Below are 23649 nucleotides of genomic sequence, written 5' to 3' on the forward strand. Positions count from 1 at the left end.
AACAAACGTATTACACACTCACAAACGTGTCACGAGACTATAATGTTTCAGACCTGCATTATCCGTGAAACACGTATGTAACATAGCAGCGATGGCGAGGCATTGTAGCATCTGTGACCAGAGAGTATGCGCTTGACCGCGCGAGTGTTGCGAGCGGTTCTCAGTCTGTCGGTCAGTCGTTGCGAGTCTGTAGCTCTGTCTAGTTGAGGGCAGTACTCAGTTAGTTGTCGTTGAGAGCAGTTCTGTAGTAGTCGTCATGCAGAGCGGTCGGTCAGTAGTAGCAGCCCAGTGCGGTTGTGTGATGTAGTCTGTCGGCAACACTGGTCAAGATGCTGAATGAGGTATATTGTTAATTAAGGTAATCATCAGATAATTTAAAGTTTATTTATTGTAATTAATTTCCAACAAATGCCCCAATAATAATTTTGTTTTCAAACTAAGCATTTTTAACAAACAATCCTTTTTGAAATAATATCTCCCTTGCATTTCCTTAAAGAAAAGTTTCCCTTAAATTCAAATTTATATTTGCGATGAATTTCCTCCAAGCTGTGCGCAAGAATAAGAGCAGAAATTTGACTAGCAGTTACAATGAGGTAAGAATTTAATTCTGATTTGCACAGGGCCAAAGACCGATATTTCGGTTTAATTGAATTTTCATTATCAGTGAGATTTCATTAGCACTAAATTGTTTTTCATTATTTTTGTGGGAGCTTACACCAGAGTCAGATTGCGAATTTCTGTTTAATTGTCATTGTCAGTAAATTTATCTGCTGGGAGATTACGTTAGGTTGTATTCTTGTTAACATTCAAATTATTGTCCGGTCAACATTTTTGTGGGAAGGTTTCATTTGGTCCCATTTTTATTAAATATTTTCTTTAAAATTTTGTGGGAAGGTTACACTTGGCGACACCCAGTCCAGGATCGTATTTCGTTGAGAGTCTTTTGAAAAACAGTCAGATATCTGCTCTTATTTACTTAGATATAATTAGGATTTGGCGCTACGCTTTTACTAATCTTGTGACTTTCCATCTACAGGTCAACCGCAATTGGTTGCTCTGTTGTATTTGTGTGTTGTTTTTGCATTTGTGCTTATTTGTTTTGTGAATAATTGTGACTACTGTAAAAATGCCGCGAAAGACTATGAATAGTGTATCGCGAGGTATTATGAATGAATTTACCGACTTAAACAACGTGACCGATAGTAGTTGTGACACGCAGTGTAATGATGACAATCCTGCGTTCACTGACAGTCAATGCGTTCCAACCATTAATGATGACTTTTGTATTAATGATGAACAAATGAACTCAGTTATGTCCTCTGTTGATTTGACGACAATCGATGACGCGGGGCGTTCTGTTGTAATGAGCGCTGCCCAGCTTAACATAACCGGTTTGCAAAATTCCCGTAACGAAAAGACGAATTTGTCTAATGAAAATGAACAGGGTAATCAGAACATGACAGATTTATTTAATTCCGAGATAGCGATTAACAGTGCTCATCCGATTGGTAAACATTTTCAGAATTTACAGAATGACCAAATGGTCACACAGAACGTGACAATTCTAGACACGCCATCAAACAGCACAGAGAATAGAGTAGGTAATGTTACTAAGGATGAAATTAGAGCATTGGCACAACAAATGGGTAATGTTAGTGAGGATCAAGTTATCGCATTTTTACTACAACTCAGTGAAGGACTAAACAAAATTTTCAAACAACAGCACGAAATTTTCGACAACCATTTCAAACAACTTAATGAAAGTTTCAAACAGACGAATGAAACATACGACAAACTTAATGAAAGTTTCGACAACCATTTCAAACAACTTGATGAAAGTTTCGACAATCATTTCAAACAACTTAGCGAAACGATTGATGAAAGTTTCAAACTGACGAACGAAAAACAAGACAACCTTAACGAACAGAACAAACAAGTTAGTGAACAGATTACAGCTGTTATCGTGCAACGTCACGACACGGAAGAACAATCATGTGAGAAGTCTAAGGCTTGTGCTAATAACAGTAATGAAGAAGTTGGCACTGTTGCACAAGAAGTGAGTAGCACACGTGTAGACACAACAGAATCACATAAAGACAAGGTTAATGCAGTCACTGAACAATGTTCAGCGAACGAAACACAGATACATGAAATTAATGCAGTCACTGAACAATGTTCAGCAAACGCAACACAGATACACAAAATTAATGCAGTCACCGAACAATGCCCTAAAAACGCAGTACAGATTCGCGACGAAGTTAATTTAGAGTCAGTGGAAGTTTCACACACTCCGAATTTGGAAGTTGACGAGAAATTAGCACGACTGATCAACCAAATTGGCGAAAATATTAAAGCAACAGAATTAACAATTATTTCAGTCACCAATACGTCACAGAACCCGCCACGTTGCGAGCATTTGTCAGAGTCACGCAGCGTGTATAATGTGAACAATTTACAGAGACTACGCGAATTAAAATCCGAAAAGCTACGCGAATTAAAATCCGAAAAGCTAAGCAACTTGAAATCCGAAATGACGCAGACAAATAGATTCTCACACAAACGTGAACGTGTTTTCAAATTCAATGACGAGAACGTAGATTACGAGCAATTTTTATCCGCCAGAAAATGTAAAGAATTTAATAATGACAGAGCACAGATATACGATTTGAACTGTATACGACGATTTATTTTTGTACTTTCACCGCTATTACCTGTAACGCAGAAACGAGCTTTGAACCTGATGCGACAATTTGCTATTGCATTTTTATCAGCATTGCCTGTAATGAGGAAACTTGAATTAGCAAGAATACAGCAATTTGATTTTGGAATTTTACCGCCATTGCGTGTAACGCAAAAGCTAAAATTTATTTGTAGCGCATAATGAACCTCAGGGGATTCATTACACTTTAATGAATATGTGCCGTAGCGAGCATAGGGCCCCGAGCTGTAGTAGTGCTGTTTCATCTTTAGTTTTCTGCACTGCTGCCTTCTCTTCTACTATACTTTATATCTATCAAAACCGCTCTTTAACTATTGCTCTACCTAGAATTAAGAATATGTAATGAAAACCCGATGTGACAAATTTTTACCGAAAATGACAATTTTCATTAGGCACTCCAGAATTACCAGCGTAATTTTGACATCAAGGAAAATCTTAATCATCAGTACGTGTAAAATTATCAGTAACAGTAAACACATTTTTGTAACAATAGACGTTTTTCACCACAACAGCATGAAAGTCAGCCGCTTAGCATACGTAACCAACAATGCAGTCTACAAGGTCAACCAAGCTTTAATGTTTCGCCGCGTGCACGTATAGTCCCAGCTACAACAAATAGTAACGCACGGCAGCCACCAGGAAATAACTATGTACAGAAAAAACAGTATTTCAATCTCTATCGCAATGCGCCGTATGGAAATGACTATCACGACATACGTAAAATTAATTAGCACAATTTTCAGCGTACATTCAATAATACGTCAGATAGAATATGATTAAATACAGTACAGGTTGCATATTCCAATAATGTAAGCAATACTTTTGACAAGCAGAATTTTTGTTCATGAGAATGTTATTTGAAACACGCCTTGTTGAATGCTCCACTTTTATCGCACCCAGATCTTACCAGAAATTTTTCCATTGCCACCGACAGTTCTAACACCGCTTTAGGCGTACACATTTTCCAGGAAATTGAAGAAGATGGTTCGATAGTAATTAAAAACATCGCATTTGCAAGCCGCATTCTATCACCTGCTGAACGAAATTATTCCGTTACTGAACTTGAAACATTATGTGTTGTTTGGGCTTTTACGAGATTTCGGCACTTTCTTTATGGAAGACACACTACAGTTTACACAGACCACAGAGCGATACAATTTTTACTTTCAGCTAAATTCACTCACGACAGGTTAAGCAGATGGAAACTTTACTTGCAGGAATTTAATTTCACAATTGTTCACATTCCCGGCACACAAAATGTTGTAGCAGACGCATTATCCCGTTCTCTTTGCAACAATCAGCAAGACATCGCAACCAACTTCTGTAAAGCAAATTTCAGCGTAATGTACATCCAACAAGTTGCATTTGAAAATTTTATTTCATCGTCATTACAGGACATAGCAAAAGAACAAAATAAAGACAATGTGTGGAAAGAAATTAAACAGCTTTGGCAAGATAAGAATAATGTTACGATTAGAAACCATTACACTGTACGCAATGACATTCTGTTTCGCCGCTCTCACCCTGACAGCAACAATTGGTTATTATGCATCCCTGACGAACTTGTTAACAAATTAATCTGGTACACTCATTTAAGTTACGCACATTACGGAGCACGAAAATGTTTTCTTATATTGAGACAGAACTGTTATTTTAACAACATGGAGAAACGTATACGACGAGTTTTAGCGTCTTGTAAAATTTGCCAGAAAGCTAAATCAGACACCACTTCACATATTCCTCCTTTATATCCCATTGTACCTGTTAAATTAAGACACATGGCCGCAGTAGATATTTTTGGTCCGATTCCGAGAACTAACAGAGGTTTTTGCTACATCTTTGTCGCTGTTGAGCTCACTTCCAAATTTGTTACTTTCACTCCGTTACGCAAAGCTACTGCTAAAACTGTTTCGAAAGCATTTGTAAAACATTTTCTATTTCATGTAGGGCATGTGATGAAAGTAATTTCTGACAATGGATCTCAATTTCGTAGTAGCGTATGGACACGCATGTTACGAGCCAGAAACATTTCTCCGATCTATATATCCAAGTACCACGCTTCTTCGAACCCCTGTGAAAGATTAATGAAAGAAATTGGTAAGCTGTGCCGAATATACTGCCACAAAAGACATATTGATTGGGATACACACATACTCTCATTCCAAGATGTAATTAATTCCATTCCAAATGAATCCACTATGCTATCTCCGTCTGTTATACTGAAAAACGTTGAACCACCAAACAAAATTAAAGAATTTGTAAATTTTCCCACATCTCGTCGCTTACGACACCACGAAATAATCGACATTGCACTGAACAACATCAAACGTGCCGCAGAGCGCCGGAGAAGACAGCAAAAACAGGTTTGTACACGCCGCGACTTTCACGTTGGACAGAAAATATTAGTACGTACGTACTATTTATCCAGCAAATTAAAAGGTAAGTGCAGTAAATTTGAACTTCTATACGCAGGTCCATATCGGATTCGCAGCATCCCTCACCCCAATGTTGTACACGTCGAAACTTTGAGAACCAGAAAATCGAAAGGCAACCACCATATCTCAAACATTAAACCGTTTATTGAATGAAATCACTTTATGATTTAACAAGCTATAATGCCATTTGCTAATTTTATGATCACGTATGCAATTATACTCTCATGAATACTTACTGATGATTATCGTATTTTTTCTTGGCAAGTGCCCGGCAAGGTAAGGTTAGCAGGTCGCTCCTCTTGTCGATTACACATCAGACCGTGCATATTTTTCCATTTTTTGTGTGTATGATTGTTTTCCTGTTTTGTTTGTATGCACTGCGAATTAGTTGAGATATAGCAAACACCAGTTGACTTTGACATTTTTGCCCTATAATATCTCAACATCGTGACTATTTTACATTTTTTTTTGCTGCTGCATTGTGATATTCCGTGTACATTTTTGCCTTTGAACACTGCCTATGCTTTCGACATATTACGTTTTCTGTCATGTTATGCTTTATGCTTAATTATATTACCGTTAATCAGTAATTACTTAGTGGGTATATGATTTAAATGCAAGACGTTAATTTCTGTTCATCATTTTCAGAGAGAAATAACGTGTAAGCGAAATAAATTAAACAGAAATGGGAATTTCAACTACGGAATAGACGAAAGAGGATACAAAAACCTTATGAAGAAGAGTAAATGGATCAGGATTAACAAGCATTAACAAGAATATACTATACTCATCATAGAATAGCAGTCTTAACTAATTTTTTCTTTCAGAATACAAGGTGATTGATGCAGGCTGTCGGACAGAACTACACATCTTAGTTTTAGTGATGAAATATGCTAGAGATAAGGAATAGTTGTGTAATGAGTAATGAAGTGATTTTTTGCAGATGATAATGAGTGATGATGAATAATGATGAAGAGTGTGCTACTATGGATAATGAAGTTTTTCTTTACAGGTGATGATAATGATGGAGTTACGAATAATGAAGTGATGAATAATGAAGTTTTTTCTTTGCAGATGAGGATAATGTTGAAGTTATGTATTTATGCTACATAGTTATTTAAGTATTTGTTGCAGTTTGTTTTGACAGCAGGTGTTATATTGCATAGTAGGATGACGGAAAGTTTTGGAAAGGACAGCTATGGAACACATTTTATACACATTTCACTACTTGTTAATTCGAAGTTCACTACTTTTCAGCATAGTGTGCGTTTCTTCTTTCAGGTCAATAATCCATTTTGTATTTTTTCCAGGAGAAGTTTTTCATGATACATACTAAACCTGTTACTTATTATACCTGTTCTAGTACTTGCATTTTTTATTTAACCCATTTGTATTTATCATTTATAAATGTGATCACATATACTGCCTTGTTACATAACCTTGCTACAGCTGACTCATGACGAATGACGTTACCTATCCCCATTTGCTGCAATAGGTCAAAAGCAAATAGTGTTATGCCTCAGCAATTAATTATCGATCCCAAATGTATTACCTGTCCCAAATAGTGATACCAGTTTGAGAAAGTTCTGAATAATACTGATCAACTCTGAATAGTATGTCACTTCAGTAATGACTTCGTAATGATACAAAAAAAATATATGTATAAAATAATGCTTTGTAACTGGCTAATAACTGCCACGGTTTATTGTAATGAGACTACTTATAATGCCCATGATTATGAATGCTATGACTGTAATTAGCTGATTTTTTAATAATGACTTCGTAATGATCTGAATGTCACTCAATGAATTGTTATTACTTCTTAATGATCTGAATAATACTGAATGAGGAACAATGTTTTGTACTATTCAGTAATTGCTGGGCCACTGAGTGCCAATGATGAGTGTAATGTTTTGTACTATTCAGTAATTGCTGGGCCACTGAGTGCCAATGATTGAGTGTAATGTTTTGTACTATTCAGTACTTGCTGGCCACTGAGTGCCAAGAATGAGTGTAATGTTCTGTAATATTCAATACTTGCTGGCCACTGAGTGCCAATGATGTACATTATTCTGTCATACTAAATATGCTTTGTAACCGTCCAAGGACTGCCACTGTTTATTGTAATACGATTACCCATGATGCCAATAATTTAATTTTGTGAACATTTTTCTGTAATACTACATTCATGGTACAGAAATGTTCAACACTGGGCTATGAATGCCCCAAATGAAAACTGTAATTGTCAATATTATGTGACTTAATGTCCTTCACCTCATGAGCTAACTACCCTGAATTACTGCAATGTCCATTTGTCCTGTCTATCCTAGTGATCACGGAGCACTACCTTTGGGTTTGCACTACTTCTACGTTGGTGTGCCTTGTAAAAGCGTGGTGTTGACACGACATGCTGTCCACCACCATGAGCGATGAAGACGTTATTATGGTCCCACTGTTTGGTGTACCTAATGTACTGCCAAAATGAGAACATGAAATATTACTACGAGACTTCGGTGTCTTGGCTACACTGATGAATTCTGATGGGAAAAGAACTGCGAATTGTGTCACTTGGTGTTGTACTTCTGTGGAAAGATATGGACTTTCAGAACAGTTGTGTGCAATCTAAAGTGCTACAACCATGATGCAATCCTTCCCTTTCCTATCCTAATTCTTGTCACATAGTGAAAATAATTTTTTGCTAACATTATTTATGTTCATGACTATACATTTTTTTTTTGATTCGCTGAACTCCAGTGCGAGTACAGTTATGTCACTTGTCGATATGATTTTTGCCATTATGTTTATTTATTGCAAAAATACCTAAGACATTTTTTCGATTTGTTCTCAAGTACAGTATGTGTCTTTTATATTGTATATACATTTTTTTTAGTATTTTATTTTAATGATATGTTCTGAACTACAGTGCATGTGCACTTATGTTGTGTGTTAATATGTTTTCTACTGAACTTCAGTGCCTGTGCACTTTTCTCATTTTTCAATATGATTTGTACTATTCTGTATATTCAATACTTCAATGCGTATGCACTTATGTCATTTGTTACTAATTGTATATACATTTCATCATTTACTGATATGTTCTCAACTGCAGTGCATGTGCACTCATGTCACTTGTCAACATAATATTTTTTGCCAGTCTGTTTATTTGTTCTGAATATGCTAAAGAATTTTTTCAGTGCGTGTGCACTTTGTTATCTGTCAAATAATTTGTATATACATTTTTCTGATTTGCTACTATGTTTTGTACTCACATTTTGTCTTTGTCTGATATATTTTGTACTTAGTGCGTGTGCACAACATTTAATTCATGTACTACATCTAAATATTCTGTAAGTTGTAGAAGTTTGTTAATTAAAGAAAAATTTTGCCGCGCTTGGCAAGTCCAAATGACTCACCATCGCTGCCAAATTTTTGCCCCCCCAGTGGAGGGTTATGAAACACGTATGTAACATAGCAGCGATGGCGAGGCATTGTAGCATCTGTGACCAGAGAGTATGCGCTTGACCGCGCGAGTGTTGCGAGCGGTTCTCAGTCTGTCGGTCAGTCGTTGCGAGTCTGTAGCTCTGTCTAGTTGAGGGCAGTACTCAGTTAGTTGTCGTTGAGAGCAGTTCTGTAGTAGTCGTCATGCAGAGCGGTCGGTCAGTAGTAGCAGCCCAGTGCGGTTGTGTGATGTAGTCTGTCGGCAACACTGGTCAAGATGCTGAATGAGGTATATTGTTAATTAAGGTAATCATCAGATAATTTAAAGTTTATTTATTGTAATTAATTTCCAACAAATGCCCCAATAATAATTTTGTTTTCAAACTAAGCATTTTTAACAAACAATCCTTTTTGAAATAATATCTCCCTTGCATTTCCTTAAAGAAAAGTTTCCCTTAAATTCAAATTTATATTTGCGATGAATTTCCTCCAAGCTGTGCGCAAGAATAAGAGCAGAAATTTGACTAGCAGTTACAATGAGGTAAGAATTTAATTCTGATTTGCACAGGGCCAAAGACCGATATTTCGGTTTAATTGAATTTTCATTATCAGTGAGATTTCATTAGCACTAAATTGTTTTTCATTATTTTTGTGGGAGCTTACACCAGAGTCAGATTGCGAATTTCTGTTTAATTGTCATTGTCAGTAAATTTATCTGCTGGGAGATTACGTTAGGTTGTATTCTTGTTAACATTCAAATTATTGTCCGGTCAACATTTTTGTGGGAAGGTTTCATTTGGTCCCATTTTTATTAAATATTTTCTTTAAAATTTTGTGGGAAGGTTACATCCGATATGGCTGCAACGTAGCTAAAATTGTTCAGTTGCGTACATGACCCTTAAACCAAATGCGGAGAAGTCATATGTAATGATTAATATCTCAGGCGGTCAGACGAGTACTGGTGTCTCTCTCTTGCAAACGTTCTGATGAATTTCGTACGAATCATCTTCTGGCGAAGCGTTCTTCACGGCTGTAAAAGCGCTGGACCGCTGACCTCTTCAGAGAGCGGCTCAGTCACACGTCTTCGCAAGTGGGTGACGCTCCGGTGGGGGGGGGGGGGAGGGGGGGGACGTGGTATGGCCGGTGCTGGGACGTGGCCGCGCTGCGGGCTTCGAGTCCCGGTGTCTGTCCACTCTGTCCGCGAAAGCCGCGTACTAACCAGTACTGTGCAGCAAACAGGAAAGTTGTATTTGTGGCTTATCGTCTTACGATTAAAAATTTACTACAGAATCTGAATATGCAATTACAATAAACGAGGAGGCTGAAGGGAGGATGAGGACATGGCTTTAGGGGAGGGAAGAAACTGTCGTAGAAAGGGAAAAGTACGAGGTGAACAGAGAATGGGGCAGGAATAGATAGGGAGAGGGGGTGGACAAGATGGACACAGAAAGGGGAGAGGATATGATGGACAGAAGGGGAAGCAGAAGGACACGTACAAAAAGAGGACATGAACGGAGACAGGGGGGAGGGGGAGAAGAAGACATGTAGGTAATTCCTAAACATGCTAGAAACGTTTACGTCTTCTTTTTGTTTCCTTCCATTTAACCTTACTGGGCCACAGAAACAGAAGTAGCTAGTAACCTAATAAAATTTTGCTTTCTCTATTGTTTTAAATAAGTGTAGGTAGAACTATTCTGCACCTGAAGAATGAAATGCAGCTAAAGTTATTCTTATATTTAAAAGGCAATAGCAAAGACATAGAGAACTGTGGAGGAATAAGTTTATTAAATGATGGATATAAAATTTGCGGGAAAATTCGAAATCAAAGATTGCGAACTATTTCGTAACTGTATTTCATCTTTGCTCTTCGTAACTTGGTGGTCAGTATATAAATTAAATGAAGTGAATGATAGACTACAGCCTTGTCGAGCACCTTGGTTTATGACAAGTTCAGCCCACATTTTCGAGTCTAAGTTTATAATTATTTTCGTATTGAGATATAGGCTCTTTATGGCATTAATAATGTGCTTAAGAAAACATTTTGTTTCTAATGTAATCCACAAAATGGGTCTTTTTAACTCATCAAAGGCTTTTGGAACATTGGTTTTAGACGTCTGAAACACTTCGGACAGCACAAATAGCTCCTCAAACTCACAATAAAAAGTCGAAGATTTTATCCACCGTCCAAACAGGTCCGAGACTGATATTACTCATGGCATAAAAGCGACGACAGCGCATTATCTACGGTTGCAGCTCTAACTAACAGCAGTAAGCGACAGATATGCACTCGAACAGTCACTTGTGAGTAGGCAGTTTTAAATAGTGGACGTGAGGCCATAGTGGGTCAACCTTGTTGTGGCACACATCGAAGTGCAGCAATAAACTGAACGTCTCTAAGGACATCAAGAATGTTATGAAGAAACGAGAAGGTTGTGCAAAGTTTGCCCCACACTTTGACGCCCGAAAACGACATGGGGACGCCTCCCGCCATTTGATTAAAATGGAAAATGCGGACAGTGTTTTTCTGGAAAACATCATCACGTGTGACGAGACTTGGTTGTCAATACGAACCCACCACAAAACAACAAAGAGCAGAAATTCGTATCAATGTTCTGCACTTTGATGAGAAAAGCTACATTCAAACCAGTGTGACGCGTAAGTTGAACAATATCCCAAAGAAATACTTTTTTGGCAGTTTCACATATATGAAAGTGTACTGAGTTGTATTCAAGGGGGTGGAGACAATGTAGAGTACAAGAAGCACTAGAACCAACATCTTAAATTTTCTCTATTTTTCAAGTAATCCAATCTCGGAACTGACGAGGTACTTCAGTATCGATACTAGTCGAAGACTGAATTTTAACAGCTTTGTAGTAAAGTTGTAAACATGAGAACTATAGAGCACATGGTGGAGAGAAACAAGAACCTGCCAATAAGGTCAGAGCACGGTAGGGTCGTCGATTCCAACGAAATTTTGCAGATGAGCACAGATCGGAAAACTCTGCTGTGGAGCTGTGTCCATCAAACGGCAGCCAATCAGTGACTACAACGTTGAAGTGTGTATCCTGAATAAACTTGACCCAGCTAATAAACATTATGATGATGACCCAGATATATAAAACACATTCAAACGTCAGATGACTTTTTCAAATGAGATAATGAGTTAAACAATTGACAAGCGAGAAAAAGTTTGGAAAAGATTTGAAAACATGTTTAAAATTTGTTGGTAGTCGTTAGGTACTCTCATTTTCAGATAATGGATTTGTATTAAGGGTAATATACACGCGAGGAATGAAAGTGTACCAAAACATTGTCTAGTTGTAATACCTGCCTTACCTTTAAATTAAGATTTTACCTCATTATGATCAGATTAAGACAGGATCATAATTTTTGTAATTCAGTCAATAATCACACGAAAAACACAGAAATCAAATTTTTGTGCCGCGAGAAGCCTTAAAATAGGTAACCTGCTACTGGTATTGGATTCCAGGTTCCAGGACAGTCGCTTAGTAATATTGATTTTTGTGATGTTTACCAGGAAAAGCTTGACTATTAAGTTCAGTATGCTCAAAATATCTTATTACCGTAATAAGCTATACTACACATATAGCATTGCAGTTAAACAGTCGACCCATGGTACTATTAAATGCACTGTTACTAATAATGATATCTAGACCCTACATATTTCAGTTTTTGCTGATGAACAGAAAGCGTCAACGAATTTTTATTTGATCAAGTACAACAGAGCCCAGTATGACAAAATCGCTCTGCTAGACGCTTGCAAACGCGTTTTCTTACTGGAAAAATCTTCTGTGTGCTGACCGGCAGATGTTGTGTTACTCTACGAGGTGCATTCAAGTTCTAAGGCCTCCGATTTTTTTTTCTCCAGACTGGAAAGAGATAGAAACCTGAGCATTGTTTTAAAATGAGGCCGCGTTCATTGTCAATACGTCCCAGAGATGGCAGCACCGTACTGCAGATGGAATTTTACCGCCAGCGGCGAGAATGAGAACTGTTTGAAATACTTAAAATGGCGACGTTTTCCTTACTTGAACAGCGTGCAATCATTCGTTTTCTGAATTTTAGTGGTGTGAAACCAATTGAAATTCATCGACAGTTGAAGGAGACATGTGGTGATGGAGCTATGGATGAGTCGAAAGTGCGTTCGTGGGTGCGACAGTTTAATGAAGGCTGAACATTGTGTGACACCAAACCGAAACAACCTCAGGCTCGCACAAGCCGGTCTGACGACATGATCGAGAAAGTGGAGCGAATTGTTTTGGGGGATCGCCGAATGACTGTTGAACAGATCGCCTCCAGAGTTGGCATTTTGTGGGTTCTGTGCACACAATCCTGAATGATGACCTGAAAATGCGAACAGTGTCATCCAGGTGGGTGCCACGAATGCTGACGGACGACCACATGGCTGCCTGTGTGGCATGTTGCCAAGCAATGTTGACGTGCAACCACAGCATGAATGGGACTTTCTTTTCGTCGGTTGTGACAATGGATGAGACGTGGATGTCATTTTTCAATCCAGAAACAAAGCGCCAGTCATCTCAATGGAAGCACACAGATTCACCGCCACCAAAAAATTTCGGGTAACCGCCAGTGCTGAAAAAATAATGGTGTCCATGATCTGGGACAGCGAGGGCGTAATCCTTACCCATTGCGTTCCAAAGGGCACTACGGTAACAGGTGCATCCTACGAAAATGTTTTGAAGAACAAATTCCTTCCTGCACTGCAACAAAAACGTCCGGGAAGGGCTGCGCGTGTGCTGTTTCACCAAGACAACGCACCCGCACATCGAGCTATCGTTACGCAACAGTTTCTTCGTGATAACAACTTTGAAGTGTTTTCACATGCTCCCTACTCACCTGACCTGGCTCCTAGTGACTTTTGGCTTTTTCAACAATGAAAGACACTCTGCGTGGCCGCACATTCACCAGCCGTGCTGCTATTGCCTCAGCGATTTTCCAGTGGTCAAAACAGACTCCTAAAGAAGCCTTCGCCGCTGCCATGGAATCATGGCGTCAGCGTTGTGAAAAATGTGTACGTCTGCAGGGCGATTACGTCGAGAAGTAACGCCAGTTTCATCGATTTCGGGTGAGTAGTTAATTAGAAAAAAAATCGGAGGCCTTAGAACTTGAATGAACCTCGTACAACCATTTGTTACCGATCTGTTGTTGTCAGAAAAATTGTACTCGATTACTCTGGTCAACAATTAAAAATTTCCAAGAGTGGAACTGAGTATTAAAAATAGCTCTTTACATGAGAATCGTTATAAAAAAGCAAGTAGGTAGATTTCTTAGTAAAAATAACATGTTAAGGCGGGCTCCAAACCTGACTACCGGAAAGTTTTCTTAAAATTTATCTTTTACAAGGTGGCAACATTGCGTGTGATTCATTGTCTGTTGCTCTTGAATACCATGTTCTCCGTGAGGAAATGCTTCCTTTGTTTGGCTGTGCATTCATGAGAGTGAGTCCTGCGACCTAAGTATACCTTGCCCTGAGTGTATCGTCTTTCTTTTTTTTCTTTTAATGGTGCCTTTGTGTTAATGTTTGTTCACTGCCGTGGCTGTGTTTAAATCACCAAAATAACCATTGCTACATCCGTGGCAGTATATTATTATATCACGCAGACGACATGTGGCATCCGTAGAGAAAAAAAGCATACTATCCTTATTTCCGGTACAAGTTAGTTTATCACGGCCGAAAATGGGCACCATATAATGTGTGTGTGAACTGTTCGTCTTGTCTTAAGACGAGTGAAGGAAAAAAGGTAGATTTGGAATGAATTTTGCTATTTCGATGGTATGGGGTTATTCACGTAGATGATCGCTATTTCCGCTTGGTTAACATAGCGGAGATGAATGGTAAGAATAAAAAGATGATCCAATATCCCTCCATCATGTCACCTATTCAACCTAGTCTGCCCCGTTCCAAAACACACTTGGTCACTGGAAGTAGAAACCCAGGCCGAATCTGGAATACACGTCGAGAACAAATGGACTGATTTCGATTACGAAGAAATGACGTTACATCTCCGGACACAAAATTATTTTTATGAATTTTTTAGGGATCTGAATCTTTGTAAATCACTAGATGAAGATTAGGTTTCGTCTGAAACACTGGAATTCACTAGACGAAGTGCTAGGGTTTGTTTCTGTAAACATCGTCAGGCTGCCTTTGCACTATTCCTTGGCATGGGAGACTCACTCTCTTACTACAGTGACGTGAATGGTCTATTTAGTGCTGTGGGATGAAACATGTATCAGGCGACTATTTGTTGTTGGCTCCAAAACTACCCTGAATGCACTACTCCTCAAGAGCAATGTATATTCTGCTGTTCCCGAAGCATATGCCACTAGTCTGAATGAAACATACAGCAGTGTGTTGAATAAAATTTAATGTAACAGAGACAAGGTGAAAATCTGCGCTTACCTGAAAGTAGCTGGGATACTAACAGCACTACAGTCAGGGTACACAAAGCTTTGCTGTTGTCTTTCCTAATGGGATAGCCGTGATCGGAACAATCACTGGGACAGACGGATTAGGCCTGCCAGTACACAAATGGAACCTGGGTGGGAAATCGTAGCAAACGTTCCATTGATGAATTTGAAAGGCATTTTGCTACCTCCATTCCACATAAAACTAGGGCTTATAAAGTAGCTTGCTGTTGCAATGAACGAAGGTGCACCAGGTTTTATGTACTTACATCATAAATTCTCTGTGTTGAGCGAAACCAAAGTCAAGCAGGTGTTTTTGTTGGGCCTCAAATTAGACAGGTTATTCACGATCCTGATTTTATCAAAGCTCTGAGCCCTCTTGAATTGAACTGCTGGAATAATTCCGAAAAACTGCGTTCTGATTTGTTTGGAAACAAGAGAGCAGACAGTAGTTATGTGTTAGTCAAATGAATTACCACAATCTTAAGGTAATCGCGGTTCTAACATGTCGTTAATGTTGCACGTTCGTTACTCATACTTTTCTTTTCCTGCTGGACAAGTCGCCGACGAACACAGGGAAAGATTCCATCAGACCTTAACGACATTGGAGGAACGCTATGATCGGCAATGTGCAACAAGTATGATGGCTGACTAGTGTTGGCACTACTGCAGGGTAGTAGTGCACACATAACAGGCGCAGCAAACCTCCTAAAAATAATTCACACTGCTGGCCATTAAAATTGCTACACCACGAAGGTGACATACTACAGACGCCAAATTTAACCAACAGCAAGACGATGCTGTGATATGCAAATGATTAGCTTTTCAGACCATTCTCACTCGGTTGGCGCCGGTGGTGACACATACAACGTGCTGATATGAGGAAAGATTCCAACCGATTTCTCATACACTAACAGCAGTTGACCGGCGTTGCCTAGTGAAACGTTGTTGTGACGCCTCGTGTAAGGAGGACAAATGCGTACCATCACGTTTCCGACTTTGATAAAGATCGTATTGCAGCCAATTTAGGACTGTTAGCAGAATATGGAATCGGTGGATTCCCGAGGGTAATACGAAACGCCGTGCTGGATCCCAACGGCCACCTATCACTAGCAGTCGAGATGATAGACATCTTATTCGCATGGCTGTAACGGATCGTGCAGCCACGTCTCGATCCCTGAGTCAACAGATGGGGACGTTTGCAAGACAACAACCATCTGCACGAACAGTTCGACGACGTTTGCAGCAACATGGACTATCAGCTTGGAGACCATGACTGCCCTGCGGTTACCCTTGACACTGCATCACAAACAGCAGCGCATGCGGTGGTGTACTCAACGACGAACCTTGGTGCACGAATGGTAAAACGTCATTTTTTCGGATGAATCCAGGTTATGTTTGCAGCATCATGATGGTCGCATCCGTGTATGGCGACATCGCGGTGAACGCACATTGGAAGCGTGTTTTCGTCATCGTCATAGCGGCGTATCACCCAGCGTTATGGTATGGGGTGCCATTGGTTGCACGTCTCGGTCACCTCTTGTTCGCATTGACGGCACTTCGAACAGTGGACGTTACATTTCAGATGTGTTACGACTCGTGGCTCTACCCTTCATTCGATTCCTGCGAATCCCAACATTTCAGCAGGATAATGCACGGCCGCATGTTGCAGATCCTGTACGGACCTTTCTGGATTCAGAAAATGTTCCACTGCAGCCCTCGCCAGCACATTCTCCAGATCTCTCTCCAATTGAAAACGTCTGGTCAATGGTGGCCGAGCAACTGGTTCGTCACAATACGCCACAATACTCTTGATGAACTGTGGTATCGTGTTGAAGCTGTACGGGCAGCTATACCTGTACACGCCATCCAAGCTCTGTTTGACTCAATGCCCAGGCGTATCAAGGCCGTTATTACAGCCAGAGGTGGTTGCTCTGGGTACTGATTTCTCAGGATCTATGCACCCAAATAGCGTGAAAATGTAATCACATGTCCGTCCTAGTATAAGATATTTGTCCAATGAATACCCGCTCATCAACTGCATTTCTTCTTGCTGTAGCAATTTTAATGGCCAGTAGTGTAGTTACGTATGAAAACACGTTTCATTAGTAATTCATGCTCTTTGTGTCGATAAATCAGCATATACGTACGAAATCGTGTTGTTTAAGCAACACAAATACCGAATACAATTAGATAGTCACTAGAATAATTTGAACAAAATCTGCTGGTGCTGTAGAAAAACCTATGCTTGATTCGTGCCCAGCAGGTTGAAATACATACGGATAACATATTTGGGTGCTCGAAAATTTTACAAAGTTGATTGAGACCAGTGTTAGACATCACGCACACTATACTAACCTATCGTCATGGTTTTTCTCCATCATGTACGTCATGAAATATTTTTGTTATTGTTTTCTGGTATTGCTGGATTTTTGAAAGGAGTACGTTCGTTTGGTAACCCTGTTGGAACTGCACGGTCGTTATTGTAATCAGAGCAAAGTCCACAGTAGGGGTGCGGAGATAGTGTCATTGCCGCGGTTGCGCACAGTGTGTGTGTGTGTGTGTGTGTGTGTGTGTGTGTGTGTGTGTGTGCGCGTGGGTTTGTGTGTGTGCGTGGGCGGCAGGTACTGTAAGCCGGCCCGCCAGCCGGTAACGAGCCCCTCGCCTCGCCGCTTCCGCCACCAGAATCACTTTGCTATCGCCGCCGGCCACTGGCCGCTATTATGGCCGTTAACTGCTCCCGCAGGCACAGATTGTCCGCAGGAAATTAACGGCTCTAATTCATTTGTTCCGCAATGGCACAAAATTCTGGCCTCTCAATGCTCAGCGTGCAGTATATTGGGTGAGGCATTGAACAGGAACTGGCACGAATATGTTGGGAGAAATGCATTTCCACATCACTCGCAGGCGGTTCCGGCTGGAACATCAGCCCTTTGCCTCGAGCCGGAAGCAATTCGGCTGGTGATAGCCACTAATGGAACATCCGCCGGTCTAATATATGCCACAGGCATTTAAGTTGGCTGTATTGATTGCGAGTTGACTGTTGACTGAAGAGGTACATCACCTGTGCCACGATATGATGAGTACCGGAAGGGAATACACTGCAATCAAATACATATAGTTATTACCACGTCATTATTATTAGTAACGTAATTGTCCTTGTAATAGTAGCAGTGCTATAACTTTGACACAGTGGCCCACGCGCGAACTCGTCGTGTTCTATTCAGGTTTTCAGCTAGCAGATGGTATTAAATCATCCTCGATAATCTATGGGAACGTCGTAAAACAAATCAAACTCGTAGCAATCATCAAGAGTATGCAGGCAAATACATTCTCTGAATAGCTACAATTTATTCCCTAATAGCTGAAATAGGCCTACTCGTCTATACTTAAGTCCTTATATTTAGGAACATTTGAGTTAGCAAGTGTCTTTCAAAAATCACAGAAATGTGTGTCGCACTTACATTGCACTCTATATGTTACGTAACACTCAACTACTATTGTGCTGAAGTTAATTAGTAATAATAGTCTTGTGTAGAATACTGTTAGCATATCAGCCGGCCGGGGTGGCCGAGCGGTTCTAGGCGCTACAGTCTGGAACCGTGCGACCACTACGGTCGCAGGTTCGAATCCTGTCTCGGGCATGGGTGTGTGTGATGTCCTTAGGTTAGTTAGGTTTAAGTAGTTGTAAGTTCTAGGGCACTGATGACCTCAGAAGTTAAGTCCCATAGTGCTCAGAGCCATTTGAACCATTTTTTTTTTTTTTGTTAGCATATCAGACACATTTCCTTCCTTTTTCATCTGAATTTGGCGTGTTTTGGTCTTTCTTTTATCTGTCTTCCCATTCTCTCTTCATTCTTTCACTTCTTTCCCTTCTCTCTTCTTCGGAAATGTGTGGACCTTCTCGTTAGTGGTTTCCCCTCAGGCGATTTGGTGCTCCTGATTTTGCTTCTGAATTCTTCTCTAATTTGGATCATCTCCTGCGCAATATCAGTTTCTTGGGTATCTGTTTTTACCTCTTCTACTCACTTGGTGGCCTAGTTTAATGATGTAACGTCTTTTGCGTTCAGTTGGTGTTCGTCCGTTCTTGCCAAGTGAATACAAAATCTCAACCGTCTATTGCGCATAATTTCCGTTAATTTTTCGGTGTACATGTAGAGATCCGCGTTTTTCCTACTCTTCCGAATTTCATGAATAGTCTGCTGAAGTCCCATACATTACCTGAGAATCTTATTTTCCTTCTTTGGAACATCTTTCACATGTCTCTTTTTATTTAAAATAAGACGCTTTGAGGAATAGAATCTTTTGGTTTTATAAGGTGTTACATATTGTGATTTTGGTCGTGATGGAAATGGCTCATTTGATGCACCTGTTCTGTGTCAATTTGTAAGCAACGTGTAATTTTCTAGTTCTTCCTCTGGCTCCCTGTTTATCCAGTCCATCGTCTTGGATCCTTTCTCATAAGTACTTGAATTTATAGGCTTTCAGTATTTCATCTCCAAGTATTTCAAAATGTTCAAATGTGTGTGAATTCCTAAGGGACCAAACTGCTGAGGTCATCGGTCCCTAGACTTACACACTACTTAAACTAACTTATGCTAAAAACAACACACACACACACAAACACCCATACCCGAGGGAGGACTCGTACCTCCGACGAAAGGGGCCGCGCAGCCGTGACATGGCGCCTTAAGCCTTGTGGCCACTCAGCACGACTCTAAGTATTTCCTTCCATGGTTTCTGTGTTCCATATATTGCGTTTTTCTCGTACGAGAGTTTGAGAACCGTTTTCCAGCGATTTCATGCAAGATTCCCTCATTCGTTCCGCGTCTTTCGGGTTTCTGGCTAAAAAGGGCAACGTCATCGGTGGAAGGTGAACACATGATTTCTAAGCTGTTTCATTTCTTCCCAAGGCCTATTCTGCTTACTCCTTGCATCTTCTTCTGATTAGTTTTGGGAGTGCGTTTGGTGACAAGACTCGATGTATCCACTTCAGTAGCCATGATATGAACCTGGAAGCTTATTTCAGTACTATCGATGGCCAAGTGTCATTCTGTCTCCTACATCTTGATGGTGGTTCCTGCTCAGACGCCTAGGAGCAGCAACTCCAAATATCAGTCATAAACCACAGATCACCCCGTCGCGGATTGAACAACACAGCAAGTTACGGGCAGACAATGTCCCCCTGGTCAGCTGCAGCACAAGAAGTTTACAAGAAGAGCTAAAAACTATAGATGGCACTCAACGGAAGGTCATCCTTCAGCTCTCCTTTTACTGACAACGAAGTTGAGAAAGCCAAAAGGTGCTTCAAAAATAAGGAAAGCAGCAGATCTAGATGGAATGTTCCCAGAATTTAGCATCCACCGAGGCAAAAAAGGAAGGACATGGCTACGGAGATTCTTTACAGACTGTTTGTGCAACGGTCAGGTATCGGCAGATTTTAAGATAGCAAAAACCCCTGCAATCCTCAAACTAGGAAAACCGAAAGACGATCCCTCAGGCTATCGTCCAATTCCCTTCTCAGTGTCTTCTACAAACTACCGGAACGGCTAATCTACTACTGGATCTACCAAACAGTTGACAGCAAAGTTCATCCCTACCAAGCAGGCTTCAGGCAAAACCGCAGCTGCTGTGAGCATGTATTGGCGCTCACTTCGTATCTCGAAGCTGGTTTCCAGAAAGGGCTGAAAACTTCAGTAGCATTTGTAGATCTAACTGCTGCTTACGACACTGTGTAGCTGGACTGACTAATGTCAAAAATAAAGCGAACTGTTCCATGCTCTAGACTAACAACACTGCTGAAAAACCGATATTCCCGAGTCTGTCATCCTGACAAAACAAGCAAGTAGTATAAACTTCAGAACGGCCTACCACAATGATCTGTCCTGGTCCCACTATTGTTCAACCTGTACATAAGTGACATGCCAGAAGCTATATTTAGGAAGTTCTGCTACGCTGAAGATACCGCCATTGCGTACCATAGCAAGCACCTAGAGGAGGGAGAAAATGTGCTCACAGAAGACCTTGATGACTAATAGAAAAATTGGAGATTGTGCCCTAACCCTACAAAAACTGAAGTGACAGCTTTCCACCTCAACAACCGATTAGCAAACCAGCCACTAAACGTCACCTTCTGTAACAAATCAGTCAAAAACAACCATCATCCTAAATATTTTGGACTCACACTGGATCGATCACTAACGTACAGGACTCACCTCACATCACTAGCAGAAAAGGTAAAGACCAGGAACAACATTCCAGAATGAGATTTTCACTCTGCAGCGGAGTGTGCGCTGATATGAAACTTCCTGGCAGATTAAAACTGTGTGCCCGACCGAGACTCGAACTCGGGACCTTTGCCTTTCGCGGGCAAGTGCTCTACCATCTGAGCTACCGAAGCACGACTCACGCCCAGTCCTCACAGCCTTACTTCTGCAATATCTCGTCTCCTATCTTCCAAACTGTACAGAAGTTCTCCTGCGAACCATGCGGAAGTAACACTGCTGAAAGAAAGGATATTGCAGAGACATGGCTTAGCCACAGGAGTGTTACTTCTGCATGGTTCGCAGGAGAACTTCTGTACAGTTTGGAAGGTAGGAGACGAGATACTGGCAGAAGTAAGGCTGTGAGGATCAGGTGTGAGTCGTGCTTCGGTAGCTCAGATGGTAGAGCACTTCCCCGCGAAAGGCAAAGATCCCGAGTTCGAGTCTCGGTCGAGCACACAGTTTTAATCTGTCAGGAAGTTTCAGGAAAAACATTTTCCGGAATCTACCTGGAACTTCCAGGGGTGCACAAGCTGACACACTCCGTACAGCGGCCTTATCTCTTTTATTTTCTGTGGCTGAATACTGCGTACCTGTCTGGTACAGGAGAGTGCATGCCAGTAAGGTTGTCATTCACTTGAAGGACACCATGAGAATTGTAACGGGCACCCTGAAATCAACTCCACTACCTTGGCTGTCTGCTCTCTGTAGCATCGCCCAATCACATTTGAGACAACAAGAGGCGGCGGCCCGCGAACGGGAAAAGATCAATAACATAAAACTTTACCAAAGGCTACCCGTCCAGAAAATACTGCTCAATCGACCCTGCACGCGTCTCAAATCAAGAAAACCATTCTGGACAGCTAGAGAACCTGAACCATTCAAGATTGAAGATGTGTGGAAGGGGAAATGGAGAAACGACACCTGGATACTTCACCGTGGCCTCGAAGACCCTACTACCTAGAAGAACCTGGTGTGTGCTCAACAGAATCCGATGTGCACATGGAACAACTAAGTTCTTCACGTACAATTTGGGACTCTCAGACTCCCCGATGCGCGACTGTGGAGCAGCAAAACAGTCTGTTGAACACATTGTAGAGGAATGTCCCAATAGATGTTTTAGTGGATGGTGGAACGACATAATCAACGCCTCGCCAACAGCACTGGATTGGATTGTCTCTCTGGATATCAGTTTGTGATATTACTAGTGACCGTAACTCCTGTACATTCCTTTTGTTATGTATAAATACTTCTTTTTTGTTGTGTAAATATCGCTGTAAACTGCATGTGTATTTCCATACGATAAATAGTAATAATAATAATAATATTACGAAATATGGGAAAATACAGGTATCTAAACATTTTAAATATCTTGGTGAACTAATTCAGCCTGTGGCAAAAGGTCATCCAGCCTGCAGGGCTAGAATACAAAAACTAGAGACAGCAACTCACTACTGCAGACAAATGTATTCAAAAAAATGTATATCCAAAAACATTAAACTCAGACACTACCAGACTGTCATTAGACCGCAGATACTATATGCATCAGAAACACTGGCAAATTTTACATATGCAGAATAGATAGAAAATCGTGAAAGAAGAATTGTGAGGACAATTCTTGGACACAGGAAAATAACAGATGATCAAGGCAAGCCTGTATACAGACTAAAAAGCAACAAAGAAGTGTATACGAAGTGCAGCAAAATTACAGACGAAATTAGAAAAAGAAGATGCTCCTTTTATGCTCACATCATGAGGATGAACCCGAATAGGCTTACAAAACAAATATATTCGTACATCGCAAATCTAAAAAATAAAAATTTATGGTTTATCAACACAGAAAGAGATCTAAAAGAAATGGACATAGATCAGGAAACAATATTTAACAGAAACCTTTTTAGAAAAAAACTGAATTCATTCACGGGTTTCGGTGTGAAAATTAAGAAGACTTGTGGAACTAAATGGTCTGAAGAGAGAAAAGCCGCCTTCAGCGCAACAATGAAAGAAGTGTGGACTGAGAGAAAGAAGACTTCCCAGAAGCGCAAGAAATAACTGTTTTCACGGTCTTTAACGGCCAAATTTGTATAATAATAATAATAATAATAATAATAATAATCTTGATGCTGAGTACTAGGTTTGGACAAAAACACGAAAATATCGCGAGAAAACGCATGCTTCAACATAAAAGCAGACACTAACCGAGCCTGCTGATTGCGTCGTTGTATTTCACCCTGAACTGTATTTCTGCAACGTCCTCAATACGTTGTGTCAGTTGTGGTGAGTAGTTGTGATAGCACTAGGTCGCAACTAAGTGATTTAGAAAGTGGGCAAATTGTTGTTGTTC

The 23649-nt window shown here is 40.4% G+C and overlaps 1 protein-coding gene across 1 annotated transcript in view; it reads right to left on the minus strand.

The window, feature by feature from the left end:
• The window catches only part of LOC126095128 (carbonic anhydrase-related protein 10-like), a 460639-nt gene that overhangs the window by 415620 nt on the left and 21370 nt on the right, over positions 1-23649 (minus strand). The window lies entirely within an intron of this gene.

The sequence above is a fragment of the Schistocerca cancellata genome, chromosome 8, assembly GCF_023864275.1.
Source record: "Schistocerca cancellata isolate TAMUIC-IGC-003103 chromosome 8, iqSchCanc2.1, whole genome shotgun sequence".
Lineage (NCBI taxonomy): Eukaryota > Metazoa > Arthropoda > Insecta > Orthoptera > Acrididae > Schistocerca > Schistocerca cancellata.